Below are 19783 nucleotides of genomic sequence, written 5' to 3' on the forward strand. Positions count from 1 at the left end.
CTCCGGGTACAAGCGAGAAACAGGTGAATCAACATCACATTTGGAGTCAATTTAGAATTAGAAGTTTTTTGATTTAAACTGTCATTTTCAAGTGATTCGAGTCCGAAGATGGAATTTTACGGATTAAATTTGAAAAAAATCATCTTGTCCATCATAAATATCCCTTTTCCTGCTCGCTCAATCTCCTCCCGCCTTCCGCACTCACCAATCCCTAGACACGCCTCCTCCCCCACTTCAAGACTTCTTAATATATTATGTTCATCCATTGTTTTGTAATTTTTTCAATTTAGTATATTTTGCCATGAGGAGGGAACGGTTGTTCCGAAACTGGTCAGCGTATACAGGGTGTATCGGCACGTACCCGACAAACTTTAACCAGCTATTCCTTAGCACATTTGGAGTAAAAAATATTATGGGCACTTTGCTGTCCGGTAACATTTTTTTAAATAAAAAATGTATTATTCATATTTTCACCACATGTCACCACTGTTTTATCCTTTGTCAAAGTTTGAAAACCCACCTGGCAGTATTTTATTCGAGTTTCGTTGAATAATATACGCACGTACCTACATTAGCGCGCTTTTACGATCACAACGAAATGGCATGGCACCATACGTCTCATTTTTAGCTATTATTATATAGTGCGTATGAAAGAGAGAACACGCTTTTTGACACACTTGCTAATAAAAACTGTTGAACACGAGAAACAATGCCAATGACAGTGACGGAGTGTGGATTTTTTTTAATCATTTTTTGTTTTTAATTGAAAAAAAATTTTATCGGACAGCAAAGTGCCCATAACATTTTTTACTCCAAATGTGCTAAGGAAAAGCTGGTTAAAGTGTGTCGGGTACGTGCCGATACACCCTGTATAAACAAATTATATAGTGGTCCAAACAAAGTAACATCGATTAATTTACTGAAAAAAATCATATGTATAGTGGTTCAAACAAAGTAACATTGTTTCATTTACTGAAAAACTCATATTTATAGTGGTTCAAACAAAGTAACATTGTTTCATTTACTGAAAAAATCAGGGGGTTAACATCAACTGTTAATGTCTTTAAAAATGCGTCGAAGTGTAGACCCGACTCCAAAAGTGTTTTAACCCTTTGTTTGTCCTGAGTACTATATATGTTCATATATTATTTTAGAAAAACAACAACAAAATAACGACTTTGACCTTTTTAAAACCGGTGCCCACTTTCGCCTCACTTGTTTTAGATTGCTCCAGTTTTCAAATTCACGGATTTACGAAATTTCGTTATTTTATTGCCTTTATGAAAAATTCTATGTGAGGCATATTGTTTTTAGCTTCAAATTATAAAAACAGTGTTATTTAATCGTCTATTCTCATCAGTTCACCTGTTTCATATTTACGTGGCCGTAATTAGGTGGATGATGCAATGTTGGTTCGCTATTTTGGGGTTTTGTAGTATGCCGCAAGGTTTATTATGGGGTTGTTTTAATATGGGGTGAAATATGAACTACCAAACTAATTAGAGTTTGTTGGTGAGAAATTAACCCGGTGTTGGTTCAATTTACATATTACTGAGTACATTCGCTTACTCTGTCATAAATAATCATTAATAGTTTTTAACATTAAATATTTACCCATTTCCATGAAGTGTTTCCTGGAAAGCTTAAAATTGTTCGTAAAGACCAACTACAGCCAGGGGCGACAACACATGGATTAAGAATGGGACGCTTAGATGGTTTGGGCATGTAGAGCGAATGAAGAAAAGAGTGTAAGGAGAATATATGTGAATGGTAGAAGAATTCGGGGACGCCCGAGGAAGACATGGCACGATCAAGTGAATCAAATAGATGAGAATGCCATGTCAAGAGTTAATATAATAAAAGAGTATGTATGAGACGATGTATGAATGTGAATGAGTTTTTCGGTCCGTCCTCTCTGCCTACCCCTGAGGGAAACGGCGTGATGGTTAGTTAGTCACTATAAATATATTATGTACTAGTGTTTTTTCCGAAATACTTACATGGTGTTTTTTAGCTCTGTTGAGTGTTTTCGGTTTCAGTTTGTATTTGGTATAAGTATGTTTTCTATTTCTGATCTCCATATCCAGCTTTTTATTTGAGATTTAAATATATTATTTATTTATTTAACGCCCAGAGGGCTTTTACATGGTTGTTAGTATAATTTTAATTTGACAAATACTTTGAAACATAAAAAATAAGAATAAAATTACATTTGATAAAAGCTATGCAACAAATCATACAAACACAAGAAACAAAAACGGAAAATTACAGCTATTTGTAGGTTTACATGATGTGTTTAGGAGTATTGTTGATATAAATGTTTTAAATGATCCACAAAACTTGCCAAGTTGGTATTGAATATGTCAACATCACCCAAGTAATGATTTCCCATGGTGTGAAGTCGTTGTATCGGAGAGTGGGCACATCACCTAAGTATTGGTTTCCCATAGTGTGAAACCGTTGTATTGGGGAGTTCGCAATGTAATTTCGCTTATGTGTGTTGCAGTGGAATAGTGTATTTTGTCGTGTTGTTACTGTGGGTGTATGTATGTTTATAAGTTGCAGGAGTTCACAACAGTCGAATTTAGAGTTAAGTATTTTGAATAAGAACGTTAAATCGTTTATTTTACGTCTATCTTCTAATGTATGTATTTTTAGAGTATTTAATAAGAAATTGTATTTTAAGTCTTCGACAGGGATATTTAATTTAAAATTTATAAAACGTAGAAATTTTTTTTTGTATTCGCTCAATGTTGTTAATGTGAATTTTGTAAGATGGAGACCAAACTACTGAGTTATATTCAATTAGACTTCTTACTAGAGATACGTATATTAGTTTAATGGCTTGTAAAGAATTAAAGTTTTTAGTTGTTCTTAATACGAAGCCTAGTGTTTTCATACCTTTGTTCACAATTTAATGGATATGATTGGTGAAACTTAAATGTTATAATATTGTTGTGCTTTTTGAATGAGAGCGGGATTTTGTTGTAGAGTTGTTGTATTATAACAACTCAATTATGTAAATTATTTCATGTGTATTATAACAAGATATTGTAAATCTTTTATCTTCAAACGAAGATCGGACCCACAACATTTTCCGGTGGATGAATAAAATCAAAAATTTCCGCAATGAAATTCATTTAGCTTTAAATATTATCCCGTCAATCAAAATCCAATCGATTCATTCACAAGAAGCCTATCTGAATATCTTTCTGAAACTCAGGTAATGAATGAATAATAATAAATATTTTTAATTATCACTTCTTACGCCGAATACATTTAATTACCTGTGAAAACGGATATGATTTAAGATTTTCTCAGCCAAAACGTTGGCTAATTAAGGAAGCACCGAAAACACCGAAACCAAATAATATCCCAAAAAAATTAATCACGACAACCTGTATAATCAGAACAGAAATCTTCTAGTGAGGCGGGTTACTTACTTGTTTGTATATGATAATGTTATTTCAATAAACGCCCGGGTTACCGGCAATTTAAAAAAAATTGACCGTAGAACCACTTTCCCAAACGGAGAAAACTTATTGCTATTTTATTAAGAATCTCTTCAAATTATTCGTAATCCGGTTAAAGTGGTATTGCAGGCCTTTAACGAATGAATTGGTAGGTTTCCTAATGAACTTAAAGTAAAATACGAACGTGTTATCGCGACGTCGGAACACGTATTCATATAAAAATTCTAATATTTTCGTATTTCGTCATTGTATATTATCAGAACAAATTCAGGTGCAAGAATACGTGTTACGATGTATTATGAATGTTCTAAAAGTTTAATAGGAATCAGCCTCCAATCCCCTTTTAAACCGGATTTTTATTAAATCAGCAATACTAATATTTCTTTATGTAGCTTTTATGTTAATTTTGGTAGTAAATAAATCAAATCTTCTAAAACAAAGTTTTAGTAAGTTTTACTGTAATACTTCTAATTTTATTAGTAGCTGTATTTTAAATACATTTTTTTTTGTTTGACAGAAGATTGAATCTTTCTCCTCGGGGACTGGAGTCAACTGAGCTAACAGCTGGGCCAAATCCCAATCGGGTAGGATCGACATATATTTCGTTTATTGATTGCTGTAATGTCATCCAATTTCAGAAAAATGCGTACTCGTATATGTCCGCGAGTGCAAGCGTGATTGCCACCAAAAGTTAGAATCCATTGTCATCGACAATGCGCCTACCTGTTGAGTTTCATCTCAATCGGATGTAGGGAAGGGGATTAATTTATACATTCAAGAAAACAAAAGTCTAGTAAAACGTATTTCCGCTGCATTCATTCCCCGGCGGGATTGGTAAAGTTCATCGGGCGAGGCTTGAGGTCCTAGACTGTCTCACTGACGAAAATTAACTTACGAACATTTTCATTGATTCAAATGGAATAAATACAGGTTATATTTCAACAATTCAAATGCGAACAGAGTGAAGTTATATTTTTCGTTAGGTGTCACTGATAAATATAATAAACATCTGAAGGTTTTGATTTGTGTTGATATATCCCCATAAATAATGTGTGCGAAAACATAATAAACATTCATATTACATCCACTAGTGATGAGGTTTCTAACGTCTTATTTCGCTATCTATAAATTGTTATAATGACCTTGTTTACCAATAGTTTGCGATTTATTAAATAAATCTAAATACAAACGGACAGATAAGAAATTGTACCTCTGACTAAAATTCCCTGAAACACCTTTTCTTCATGGTATAGTTTCTGCGGAGTTTGGCAGTGCTGACACAGAATGAATATTTTCTTCATGGTATAGTTTCTGCGTAGTTTGGCAGTGCTGACACAGAATGAATATTTTCTTAATTGTATAGTTTCTGCGGAGTTTGGCAGTGCTGACACAGAATGAATATTTTCTTAATTGTATAGTTTATGCGGAGTTTGGCAATGCTGACACAGAATAAATATTTTCTTCATGGTATAGTTTCTGCGGAGTTCGGCAGTGCTGACACAGAATGAATATGTTAAGGTTTTTATTCTCTCTCTCTCAGAGGCGGATTAACTGTTGAGAGCGCCCTAGGCAAGCACCTCATCGGCGCCCCTCTAGCGACCACATATTATAAATTTTAACAAGTACCTAAAGTAGCCGAATTTGTAGTTAGGTGGGTTTTACGTGAAAATAAAAATTTCGTGGGAGGGGGGGGGGGGGTGGCTAGAGAATTGTTTAAAATTGATGTTTTTACGTGAAAATTATGTTTTTAACTTGACTCTGAAGTAGCCCGACCGGTCGCCTTTTAGATTTTTTCAGCGCCGATTCTCGTTCTGAGTAGCCTAAATGGCGATATATCGTTGGCAACACTGCCAGTTATCTTTTTTTTACATACCAAGTTTCATCACAATCGGTTCAGTAGTTTTTTTGCATGAAGAAGTAACATATACCTATAGAAACACACACATATACACTTTCGCAGTTATAATATTAATAGGGATAATTAATAAAACATAAAAAATTTAAATGATCAATTATTTATGTAAAGGAATAAGTACTCACTAATAAGTACCTACCTAGAAATGCCTAGGATCCCTTTGTGTTTAAATTACGAATTTTATTTTATGCACTTTTCAAATGTCACTTATGTGTTGTCTTGGTTACACTTAAACAGCATTTATTTATGAACAGCATTGTGTACTCGCTATGTGGCTGACTGAGTGACTAATAAAAATAATGTAATTTTTTAATATAAAAAAGGACGACAAATAAACTTTAAATGTCGTTTCTTTGTACTTCAGAGCAACGCATTGTTTTATTTGTCTTATAAAACGATATTTTTAGTGAAGAAAAATGGAAAAGTTACGATTCACATTTACAGTGTTAGCAGCATTGGGTGGAAAAACCGGTGTGAACTGCATAACTTCAATCGAGTCACCCGATGAACATTTATTTGATATTCCTGATGATTTGAAACTTGCAAGAAAACACACCGCCATAACAACTACGGACGTTTTTACTAAAATTCAGAATTCTCTAAAGAAAAAACATCAAACACGGAAAATATTTATTAACCGGTATTTCAATGGAAGATGCTCCAAGGAACTAGCATCATTGATCCCCTCGGCACCGGTGCATAGTCGGGAAACACACCAAACGCGCGCCCAACATATGTACACGGTTGACATTTATCATGTGACAAATGTCAAACGGGTTGCTTCTACGACTCGTTATTGTATTCAACAGCTCGGCTGTGGAACGATTTGCCGGGCTCTGTGTTTCCTTCTTCCTACAACGTGGGTCTCTTCAAGACCCACGTTCACTCCTTCCTCTCCTCAAAAAGACCCTCCACACAGCATCTTCAAAAATGACAGAGGCCCTGAGGGAAATTATTTTCCTCAGAGCCTCTTGTGTTGGGTTAATGTAAAAAAAATATAGGAATTACCTTAACTTTTCAGTTTTAACTTTAAGTTTTAATTTTAACTAAATTTGAGGAAAATTTACTTAGATGAAGGTGGGAATTTACAATTTGGTGAACAATACCTGGACGAAATTAAACATGATACGAGACTTTCTGAAAATAATAATAGTAAGGATAGTGAAAATAAAAATCTAGGAAAAACAGCAGAAAGATTTTTACTCGAAAAGTTTTCAGGAAAAACATCAAGTGTTAACCAATGGATCAATGATTTATTTATTTATTGTTTGAAACACTTACAGAGTGTTAACTTATTAAATTATTACATTAATATTATTGCGTGGGAATGTGCACAGATATTAACACTCCAATTAAAAATGTTCACAGCATGCGTAAACAAGGTTCAGTTGTTACTAGGCGAAGATGCTAGTAGTGAGAAAAACAGAAATAATAATAATCAAAAAGAAATATAAAACATGAATATAAAACACGAATATATATATTTTGATTTTTTTCTTCTTTTTCCTTAGCCTTCCTTTTATAAGCTGCACCACTAGGTTTCTTCTTCAATTCACTCATTATTTGGGTAATGAACTAAAACGCAATGTACTATTAATTCACACAAATACCGCTGCGAGTACGTAATCAATAGAAGCGCGCGTAACCGGCGACATCCAAGCTGAAAGTGATGAGTGTGACTGTCACCCCGTCATCCGTTCGGAAGTCCGGTGCCGGCCGCTTAGCCCCTGCCCCCGCTGCGCCCTTTGCCCTGCAATCTAGCAACGCCCGCGAACGAATCCACGAGCGAGCGGTCTTCTATTAAAAAATCATGCGATGGAGGCATGGAGGAATAATCAAGAAGGCGAGTATGCTTTGGAAGCTCTGCATCTCTACAGAAGTAAATAATCTTTTATATTGTGTAAGCAGGTGCATACTTACTTACAAAATTAAGTTTATATATATATATTTTTTTTAATTCTAGGGGCGCCCGCCGGCGCCCCTTTGTAACTGGCGCCCCTAGGCACGTGCCTACTTTGCCTTAGGGTTAATCCGCCACTGCTCTCTCTGGTTTCAATCCTGGGATTGGTTTGCAGCAATTTCATCTAATCTCCTTTTCCATTCTTCCCTGTCTTGTGCGGCTCTTTTGACTTGTGCATATGATGAGCAGCGCACGTCCACCAGCAGGTCCTCCAGGTACTCTCGGCGTGGGCGTCCCCTAGAGTTGGTCCCCTCGGTCATACCCTCCATTATGACATGCAAGAAGCTTTCTTGTCGTATAACATGGCCGATCCATCTTGCACGCCTTTCGGACAAGGTCCTGAGCAGGTGCCTTCCTCCTTCGATTCTTTGGAGAACCTCCTCATTTGTAATATGGTCTCTCCAGGAAATTCCTAACAGTCTTCTATAGGACCACATCTCAAAAACCTCTAGTCTCCGTTTATCTCTTTCGGAAAGGCACCATGTTTCGCAGTCGTACATCAAGATACTCCATACATAGGTCTTGATGAGGAGTATTCTCAGTTTTTATTATGACCACGTAAACATGATATATGTACAACTATGCAAGTAAGTCTAAATATTCAGATATCTCTTGTAGTTCGTTTATACCAACATTAAAAATTATTATATCTCTAACCTCAATTATTTATTTATTATTATTACAAGATAAAAGAGAAAAGAGAAAAAATCGTTTACGAGTTTTTAAATTGCAGATGGGATACAACCTATATAAAATAACGATATAAGTTCACAAATTATTATAATCTACATGAAAACAACAAGCAGAAAATAAAATAAAAAATATACGCAATCGCTCTTTAAATATGCTACATACAAATGTTATTCAGGTATCTCTTGAACACAGGCAAACTTATATTAAATATGTCGATATTTGAGGTGGATTTGTTTCCAAGTGTGTGAAAGCGGGAAATAGGTACATGTGTGTGCTATGCTGGTACTGAAGTGTCGCAGAATAATTTGTATTTCCTAGTTGCTCGAGTAGGTACTCTGAAATCTATAAGTTGCAGGAGTGCACAACAGTCTAGATTGGAGTGAATAATTTTATAAAAAGGTTGGGTTATTTATTTTTCTTCTGTTTTCCAGGGAATGTATTTTAAGTGTATTTAGTAAGAATGTTTAGTTTATGTGTTGAATAGGTATGTTTAATTTGAAATTAATAAATCGTATGATTTTGGTAGAATGTGGACCACACTATTAAATTGTATTCTAACAAGCTGCGTACTAGCGACAGATACACGATTTTTATAACCTCTAACGAGTCGAAGTCTTTGATGGTTCTGATTATAAATACCAGTGTCTTCATACCTTTGTTAGTTATTTGTTGTATGTGATTTACAAAATTTAATTGTTTGTCAAACATAACTCCAAGTTCCCGAATTTCGTTGACTTTTTTTAAGATTTCGCATGTGAATAATAATGGGATTCGACAAAATGTCAAAATGTCTATACCACATAATGAATATTTATGCGATCCAATCGTGGTTCTTAATGAGTATTACTAATATATAAAAAATCGCTTCAAATTATTGGTAATCCTGGTTAAAAAATGGATAGCAGACCGTTTCCTGATAAACTTTTAGTAAATTCATATTATATTAGCATTTCGTTATTGTATATTATCAAGGTAATGCAGTGCTTGAACACGTGTTCCGACATCGTGATAATACTTTCGCATCTTACTAAAAGTTTATTAGGAAACCTATCAATTCATTCGTTAAGGACCTTCAATCCAGTTTTTATCCGGATTACGAATACTTTGAGGAGATTCTTAATAAATTAGCAACACTATAAATTACAAGATAATCGATAAATTACAGGTAAGAAAAGTTCAGCTTTTGCACAGTTTTGCACAAAGTCCATTTAAGATTTATTTCATATTTTTATTTAAATCCTAATTAGAGGTGCTCACCAAATTTAACAGTGGGTCGCAAGTCAATATTTGTTTTACTTTGTTTATATGCTGGTTCTCTACAGTGCAACAAACATACGAGAAACTAAACAAGCTCTAGATTCAAAGCGTCCGTTCCTAACACTTTATCTTGGTTACATCGAATTGTACCTTGGAAAACATGTCAGGAAGGAGAACACCGCTTATCAAAACAGGCCATTTCCTTGAGGCCACCATTACATTTCTGCTTCAAATGTTTCCGAACTCAAAAGATATTCCCAATTTATTTATTAATATATTTAAACGCCATAAAATGGCTTTTACAATAGAGTGATTACAGAACAAGTAATGTGTACACAAAAATATTGTTGCAAGTGATGCAGTTGGTAATAGAAGTGCAGCTAAACAATACATAATTAATAGAAATATCTACTAGTGTAGTAGGTAATAGTTGAATGAATACTAGGTTTGTATAAGACCTGACAAATCGAGGTATGAGGTGTTTATGATAATGAATAGTAATTAATAAAAAGTTAATTCTCTTAAGGCCTAGAATGTTATAATAACAGAGAATATTTTATTTGAACAGAATATTAATATGTATAAAATAGTGACTTTTTCAAATGTATAATCTAGCAAAATATTATAATATAGTAATAAGTAGTGAGTTTATTGATGCCTTCAAAATTAATTCTACTTGGAATAGCTGGGCAAGTATCGCAATTTGGCTTTAGTAAAACAGGGCTGTCATCGATTTTATTGTTCTTTTGGATAAGAAATAATATATTGTTTTGTTTCCCGACTATGCATCGGTGCCGAAGGGATTAATGATGCTAATTCCTTACCAGTAGAACAACTATGGCATTTCTACATGACGCCTGTAATCTAAAATGTAGTATTCCAAAGGGCCACCCATTTCTATTTCACGTAACTTACGTTGTAATCTACACGTTTATAGATGGCGCGAATAAAATTATTTTATGAAAATACACTTTTTGCAAGTTATGCTTCAAAATATTGAGACGAATTATTTGTTTGTGCCCGTACATACGTATTATGAATATGAATAAATATTTTTGTCCGTATAACACAATTCTTCCAAGAAAGGCATACAAATAAAATATTGTATCGATGATTCAATCCAATACTGTATTTGTATGCCTTTCTTGTGGTACGTATACATTTGCGAACTTAAACGCGAACCGAGCCACGAATTACGGAAAAGGAACGAATTACGGAGAGTTGAGGTTCAGTTCGGCCGTTCGGCTCGCATATGTTTATTTATTTATTTATTTATTTCTATACATACATTACAGTGTCTACCAAATATTTACATTTGTATATAATACATACATTTAGAACTGTTGTTAATATGGTGTTTTATGCTGGGTGTGTGGTAGGTTTGAGTAAGTGACACTGTGGTGGGTAATGTTATATGTTTCGTGAACACCTCACTGGGAGAACCTGTGCTGAGGTGTTTACGTGGTTATGATTAAATGGTACATGTATTTATGTGTATTAGTTAAATTTTCTTATATAAGTGTAAGTTGTGATTTTAATTTTTTTTAAATGGTTATAGTACATTGTTATTTAAAGAAATAGGAAAAAAATATTTATTTATATGCAAGACAGATACAATATATAGAATAGAGTATTCCATTTAAAAGTACAGAAACTCCTATACCTCATAAAAAGGCTTATTTACATATATGTTAATTTCCAGTAAAACTGTATTTTTCAATGACCATTAATTAACAAGTCACAAGACTCAAACATTCAATGTTGCAGGTTTAGATTTGAGCAATGAGTGTTTTTCACATGGACAATACTGTATTTATATATTCAAACGCCATATAATGGCTTTTACAATACAGTGATAATCGAAATACAAGCGTACAGAGATAGACAATAATAATAGAAATAAATTGAAGAACATTTAATGTGTAAACAAAAAACATTATTGCAAGTGATGCAGTTATTAATATACGTGCTGTAAGATAATTCACAATTCAAAAGAAATATACACCATTGTAACAATAGTTGAATTACTTTATACTAAATAGGTTTGTATAAGACCTGTCATACGCCGAAGTATATACTATGATAATAGTCAGTAGTGGGTTTATTGTTACCTACAAAATAAATTGTACTTGGAATAGCTGAGTAGGCATCGCAACTTGGCATTAAAGCTGCTGCCACACGCAAAGCTCACATCAAAAGTTAATGTACAGCGCATCATCTTTTCTACCGACACACGACGCTATCAAATATTTCTTCCTATGGTAGTAGAGGGGGTCAGTTGAATTCGAGAGCGGCCGAGGAACATAATTTCATCTGTCAAAGTGACAACTTTACTTACTGACAGCTTGAGCACGTTTTCGAAATGGATGATACTTGTCGCCTATTGCTGGATCTGTTGGACAGCTCATCCTCAGATGATGATGCCGCCAACTATATAATTATAAATGCTATTTATAAACTTTTTAGATTTTAAACAATCTGCGCGTAAATAGCGCATTTTCACATAACCTGACATAACCTCTCCGTCGAATCAGGAAATTCGCAGTTCGCACGCCGATCGACGAAAGCGACATATAATAAATTATTGTAAAATAAGCTCAACTTTCGTCCAAGCCGTCCAACTTTTATCAAAAAACCGAATGATATTACCATATAAACATACTGAGATTAAAAATATGATTAATTTTGAAAGGGCGAAAATTTGTTTACTTCAAATTCAAATATTGATTATATTTATATTTTAAATATATGTTAAGTATGTTTGCCAAATAAAGTTTTTTTTATGTTTCTAAATTTACTAGCACACATGACGATATGAGCTAACATAATAAATAAGAAATGCATTATTAGGCTGCTTATGTCATGGCTGTCAAAGGGAACACGGAACTTAGTTGGTAGCTCCGTAATTAAAATGACCCCCTCTCCTTTTTACGGCGGAGAGGGGGACGCATAACTTTTCAAATATCGCGTCGGGAGCGGTTACGTAAAATAAATTCGGTTAGCGAAGTTCAGAACCACACTTATAGCGCGTTATCTTTTTACGTGTGTCGGGTCTGTATGGGATTGTATGGCGAGCGCTATTGTGCTTTATATTATCTGTTGATGTGAGCTTTGCGTGTGGCAGCACCATTACAATTCAGCCCTTTCGCGTGTAACTTCTAAGCAAATTCTGTTTGTGCTGTCTAATGAAAGAACAGCTGTAAACATTGTTCTGTAAGACGTTCTGTAGTTACTGGCAGTATAGTCTGATCCAAGATAAAAAAATGATATTTACAGGTAATATAATCTAAAAAAGCTGTGCAAAAAATGAATGTTTACAATAAAATATTAATAGAAAATAAAGCAAATTACGTAAAGTAAGATTATTTTTTAAATTATTGATTATTATCGCACTTTTTGGAACTATAAACTGTCAATGTCAGAGCGCTAAAAATGGATCGGATAGTACGTGTGTCGCTCGGACTCTTATGATGTCAAATTAGAACATTGCACTCGTGCGAAACTATAATACATCTATTTTTAATTATTTAAAATCAGAGAAATGTGATTATACCGGCGTGTGTGGGCGTTATTGCCACCATAAACTAAAAGAATGCATTGTCATTGTTAACAAGTCTATCTGCAGAGTTTGAGTTCGATCGGATATGGGAAAGTGGGTTAATTTCCACTTTCAAAGTTTGCATTCATTCGCGAAAACAATGTCAAAATTCAAATAGACGTATTTAAAAATATATTCTTCTCCGTTATTTTTATGTTGGTGTATAATCGTTTTATGAAGACCATGTTAAAATAAACACCGTACTCTCTGACTTTGTTATAATTTTCTATTAGGAGAGTTGCTATAAATAATAATAAAATTATCGAAATCTGTTATTACAAGATAATATTATTGTAGTATTTTTGCTAATTCATGTCAAAATGTTGATGGATTTGTTTAATCATCAACATTTTCACAATCAAGAAGCATTTTGCAAACATCTGATTGCCAAGCATTGCCGATCAATACAATATTTATCGTAGATAAAAGTTTGTAATTATCATTACAACGCAATGAAATATTAAATATTCCTTTCATATAAATGGACTTTCGCATCATTTGTATGTGTTTTCAAACGATAAAAATACCTTTTAAACATCACTGGAAATTATATTTAGGCCAAATATCAATAAACCACGATAAATATGTGGAAAAACACGTACGTAATGCATTTAAACGACCTAGAAATAATATAGAATAAAGTCGTAAATAACCTTTTTAACTATAGCGCAGATACCCCCACTAAAAAGTATACCATGAAACAACCTTTCTGAAAATCAGAAACTATACGAATATAATATATGTATATTAATCCACTAAATACAAAATGGATTAGTACACATGAATAGATACATGGGCCACGAGGGTATGCACGCATACAATCTCCTTCTTGATAACTAACAGTAAATAGATTTAATATATTTAAGGAAAAAAAGTATAAGCTCTCAAGATTAGTGAGCAAAATTAAAATCTACTTAATGTAGGGTAGGTAGTAGTACTATTAGTGTTAGGTAGTAAACAATAATATTTGTATTTTTACGTTAAGAAAGTGAAATATGTTTATTTCTTTTAATTTAAAAAAAAAACTTAAAAACCACTATAACAACTTAGCTAATACGGAATTGTTCGTTACCATAATTATAAAAGAAATACTTTCAGGCGAATAGAAAGTCCACGAATGTCGAGTCACGAATGACGATAAACTATTGAGAAATTATTGGCATAATCGACAACGTCGATTATGTGATTGTGTACTTAATTTACTGTTCATTCGACAGGTTAGGTAGGTATCTACCAACTTATTAAATTCGGATTGATCAATTTTATTGTATAATAAATATAGCATTTGAGATTTTCACGTTCAAAATTATAATGTTGATTAATTTTTGGGTTACGTGATTGCCTCCTTGGTAGAAGGGTAAGGCTCTCGACTAGCAAGTCGTAGGTTGCAGATTCAAATCATGTAAATTTTATTTGATTATTTTGTGTAATTTCACAATATACTCATTTAGAATAATATAAAGTATAATTGAGGCACATTCATTCAGTGGAAGGTACTCTCATTATCGACCTGGTGTAGGACCATAATTCAGAATTGAAACGTTTGTTGAAATGGCTTTGGCGTATTTGGTGACAGGTACTTCCCCGCCTTCCTCCTCTCCATCTCCATCCCCTCCCCACTATCTTCATCCTCACAACATACCCCAGTTGGAGAAGCCATAGTATCACTGGATCCAGACGGATGGGAGCAGTTGGGACTCTTGTGCGGTTTCAAATATAAAAAATTAGGGCTTCCTTCTTTAGCCAATGTATCGGACTGCGCTACAGTGTCCATCATCGGCGCAGATGTGTAGATTGTGGTAAAGTGTGTGTTTGTTTGTGCAGAAGCGATACCATGTTTTTGCAAGTTAATTTTCTGAATGTGATTTTCTGCGTTTAGTTTTGGTATAGCCGTCTAATTTTTAATTGTTTCAAATGACTTCATTTCCAAAGTAGCCGCAATGATGTTTTGAAACCTATTGAACTGTTCAAAGTTGTAAATAATCATTGACTGAGCGTGACAAAGTCATGTTTCGACTCGACCACTTTGCATTTCGTCTGCCTGTAATTTTTTTGTGTGTTCCATTTCCAGTCAATCCTGATGCACGGAGAAAAATAAGTATGAACATAGAACCTTTTTATTCCGTCAGGGGGCATGAGCGTTACAATTGTCGCGAGCTGTCAAGTCGGAGTAATCCCCATTAGGTGAAGTTTACTGTTCACGGAACTACTTGTTACCTATGGGTCAAATTAATTGAACCACATGTTTCATATCGCGCGGGCGCGAGGCACGATTTCTTCAAATATTCATTTGAACAATAATATTATTTTTTTAAAAAGAAAGACGATTACGTATTACTATTAAATTGGATGCGTCTGTTTGGAGATTTCAGACAAGTGATAAATACCCACTTCAAATATTATATTTTTGTCATAAGTCATAAAATTATGATTATTTTTTTTTTAAAGAAAGAAAAACATTCCCGGGTTACGAATAACCTGACAATATTTGAAAATCTCTTACTACCACCACGGTAAGTGGAAAATATTGCTTGTGTTGTGATAGAGGACTTAGCCAGCCGAGGAATTGATCTTGCGACGCTTGGGTGGAAATCCAAACCCGAAGCCAACTCAGCCACTGACCGGTCTTGTTTTTTTATTGCGTTATTATTTTTTTCTGTGTGGTTTTTAGCACAACCACGTCGTCATTTTTTTGGAGGATTAATTTAACAGGATAGTAGGTTTAGAATTATGGTTTGATGGTAGGTAAAGTAGATTTACTAGCATCTAATAATTGAAAACATGACCTTGGTCTCGTCGGAGCTCTGCTCTAACACTGAGCTAATCCGGCCTTATTTCCTTAGGTCATATTTAACTGTATCATACTTCGAATAACAACTACCAACATTATCTTCATTTTCTTAATGAATATTTTTATGTTTGATCGCAAGATTGTTCCCGAACTAAATGCAATCCAAATAATATTGGATAAATGTATTCATTTTTATATTAATATGCGACATCTATTGTTTTTTTATCAGCCGTCATTCAAAAGTAATCACACAACTTTTATGACACAAACCAAGTTTAAAACCGTATTATGTGCAAATGTTGGTATATATAAGTGGGGCACGGTCAATATGCATATTATATTTAAAAAAAACTTTTAGTTAGATAACAATGAGAAACAACTATTTCGGTAACCGAAAATGGAAAATAATGCATTATGATAATTTCTTAAAAAAAACTGTTAATTTGACGTCTATTCTTTACGCTTATTTTTGAAATATTAATATTTAAATATGTTTTTAAATTAAACCCAACTAATAACCATTTTAGGTTCATATTTTGGGTTAAATAATAGAAGAAGAAATAAATCTAACCTTAAAACTTTTATATTTAGTAACAATGTCCGCCCAATGAACAATCGATTTGAACGAAATAAATATTTAAATGATTTTTTTTTCAATTTACTGATTATGAAATAGTTTTTTCTCTCTGTTATGTAACAGATTGCTTTTTTAAAATAAATTGTGGGCTACAAAAATAGTGAATTTAAAATAAATTGACGTTGAAATTTTACTTGAAAATTTTATGCAACATCGAAAATAAGATAATACATCAAAAATACAGTTGGTTAAAATTGACACAGATTCGTCTTTTGCAAGTACAGTTTCCCCCGTAAGCTATTTCAACATAGTTATTTTAAATATGATTTTTTGCAAACCTTGTTTTTATGTTCGCTTTCAAAGATGATCACAATTCAACCGGTTACTTGTAAGGGAATGAATACTTAAATAATTGCTTTCTTCGAACATACCTGATTGATTCTTAATTCCGGTGAGTTCGTATAATATTCAAGGTTGGCTCAGATAACAAGGAACAACTAGCACACGACCGGCGACTGATAGAGACAACCCAATAACTGAGCGTGATAAGAAAACTGTTTCAGTTTTACGCTATCAATTCATGAAAAAACAATATTTTACTCGCTCCTATTTTATCTGCGTTTTAGTGTGATAGTAATGACGTTTTAAAGTCGTTGTAATCACCGTTATGAAAGATAGTAAGTCCGGCGATGCGAATTGATAATGAAATGCTCGGAAGAATAAATGTAAACAAACACAGCTTTGGAGTATAGAATGAGGAAGAAAACAAGGGTAAAAATACAAAATACGTACGTTTTATTTAAAAAAATTCTATGTGATAGTTAGATAATAATCTTAAGTAAGTATTACAGTTTCCCGAAATGGAAAATAATGAAAATTAATAGTTATTTCGTTGAAATTAAAATCGATTATTCACTTGGCGGCCATTATTATTGATGTTGATGTTTGAGGGTTAGTATTTTATTTCTTCTTTTATTTCACCCACAACATGAATTTATGATCCTAAAATAGGTTCTTAGTTTGGGTTTAATTAAATATTAAATTAAAAGAAGCCAAATATAACGATTTGTTGTTAAATTGCATGTATAGATATAGGATGTACCAGCACGTTCCGAAGGACTTTAACAAGCAATTGCTGGGCATAATGTGAAGTTGAAAATATATACGTCATTTTGCTGTCCGGTGATATTTTTTTGAAAAATTAAAAACAAAAATTAAATGTTTCTATCACACGCCGCCACTGATCACACTGCTACGAGCGCGACGGGATCACGTGATACGCGCTTTCTTTCCCCTGTTACCGTGCTGCTGGAACGAGACAGAGTGCGTATCACGTGATCCACTAGGCTGTACCCAACTACTCAGTTGCGACGTGTGATGGAAAAATATATTTTTGGTTTTAATTGAAAAAAATATTATCGGCAGCAAAATAACATCTTTTTTATTTCAAATATGCTCAGGAATCGATGGTTCAAATCTATCGGGTACGTGCTGTTATATTCTTTCAACCATGAATATCTCGGAGTTAAATTTTTTAACTAATTACCAGAAAAAATTAGAAACATGAATGCAAATATAAACGAATTCAAAAGCCACCTTAAAAAGTATTCCGAACAGTTGAACTGAATCATATCAAATATAAACCAATATAACAACACCCTCCATACACACAAGCCCTGCTTATTTATGGGGGTACATCAAATACTTATATCATATTATATTATGTAATTAATAACTGTACTATATTGTGTAATGTAATTCGTGTATCTTTTTTTACTAATAAAAAAAATAAATATATATATATATATATATATATATATATATATATATGTATATATATATATATATATATATATATATATATATATATATATATAGATATTTATATAGATATTTTATATATATATCTTTGTATTTTTTACATTAACTTCACGCCATTCATCAAAATGAGAAATCATTTTCTTTTGAAGGGAAATTGATTGTATTATGGGATATCTGAATGTAAAGTTCAACGTCAAAACTCTCATTGCCTATTTTTTACTCCAATCTGAACGAGACGTTGCATCGTTACACGTGCATATTGGGTACATTATTGCCAAAACGTTGAACGCTGTACGCATGGGTTAACTTAGTTGACGTTCAATTACGATAATAATTTACATTGGCAGCCAGCACTGAATGGACATTACCTAGAAGTGTAATGTATTCCGATTTGAAAGGAAAAAGATGTCACCAATTTACATAAAACTTTTCGACTCCTCAGCCCTAGATAGGCTAATGAAAATCTGTCCAAAAAGTAAAATAAATATTATAAAAAATTTGATCAATTTCAAGTAATGTAAAGTTGTGCTTACTTCGGACACAAACACTTGTCAGTGTTACCCTACACCTGTCACAAACAGTGTCTTTCTTGAGAGCCTGAAGGAAGACACCATAAATAAACCACTCACGAAGACACTGTGTTTTTAGTTACCACGGGCAATCAACCACGCTCTTCTGTCGATTAATATCTTCAGTGACAACCAGTGTTGCCAGATGCATAGGGTTTTACAATGTTATAATGGCTTTCGTTTCCTTCCTTAAAAAGCCCTGGACAGAGCATCAGTGCGATTTTGTATGAATATCATTGAAGTCAAATCTAGTGTGGTGGCAAATTGCCTGGCAGCCACCTTGCATGACAATATTTTGCAAAGTTGTATGTAGTTAACTATTTTATTTTTATATTGTGAATGCAATATTGATGGCTTTTTTGGGTATTTGATGAGACAGGGAATGAGTAAAATTATGTAGGATTTGGCGTTTTTTCAGAGCTGTTTAGGTTCATGTTTATAACTGCATATTCTTTTTCATATAGAGTAACAGTTTGAAATAGCTTATTACATAAAAAAAATATGTAACAGCACAGATTCACAATGTCTATATTCTCTTTGTCTAATTATTATTATCCTAGTCAATAATTTGTTTGTAACAAATTAAATTAATATACAATCTAACTTTAATTAAGTTAGTAAAATACCAGTAGTAATAAGCTTTTTTTAATTAGAGTTATTGCAGAACTTACTCTCTGTCATCTCATTATAAAAAAATTGAAGAGATATTTAAAAAAATTAATGTTTTTAATATTTTTTGTACGTTGCATTTGTATTTAAATAAAAAAATATATATTATATAAGTACATAATATTTTTCTTTTATTCACGTATGGCACGTATTTATAGCAGTTCAACAATAGTAAGACAGTGTAATTAACTTTAACAATCACTTAATGGGTTCACTGAGGAAACAAATTACACCTGTATCATTCCTCCCAAAGTAACATAATATGCTCCTTTAACCCTTTGTTTAACAAACAGGATATTTTCCCTTTCTGGGTTAGCTGATATCGCATCCGACAGTTTACAAAGCGTCGCTGGAGTCAGTCCAGCCAGAGGTGACAGAAATAAGGCAACTTTGCATTCTAGAAAAAATATGACATTTTATCGGTCATCACAGCAGTGAAATCCCTTTCCGGGATCACAAT

General features: G+C 33.3%; 1 protein-coding gene across 1 annotated transcript in view; it reads right to left on the reverse strand.

Annotated features, from left to right (window-relative positions):
* Window positions 1-16799, reverse strand: part of LOC149419509 (galactokinase-like) — a 48198-nt gene extending 31399 nt beyond the window's left edge. The window contains exon 1 of the mRNA XM_089637865.1: window positions 16696-16799. The gene's annotated coding sequence lies outside the window, so the exon portion shown is untranslated. The remainder of the gene's footprint in view (window positions 1-16695) is intronic.
* Between the last annotated feature and the right edge of the window lie 2984 nt (window positions 16800-19783).

This window comes from Hesperophylax consimilis, chromosome 12 (genome assembly GCF_061612785.1).
Source record: "Hesperophylax consimilis isolate HC1 chromosome 12, BYU_Hcon_1.0, whole genome shotgun sequence".
NCBI lineage: Eukaryota > Metazoa > Arthropoda > Insecta > Trichoptera > Limnephilidae > Hesperophylax > Hesperophylax consimilis.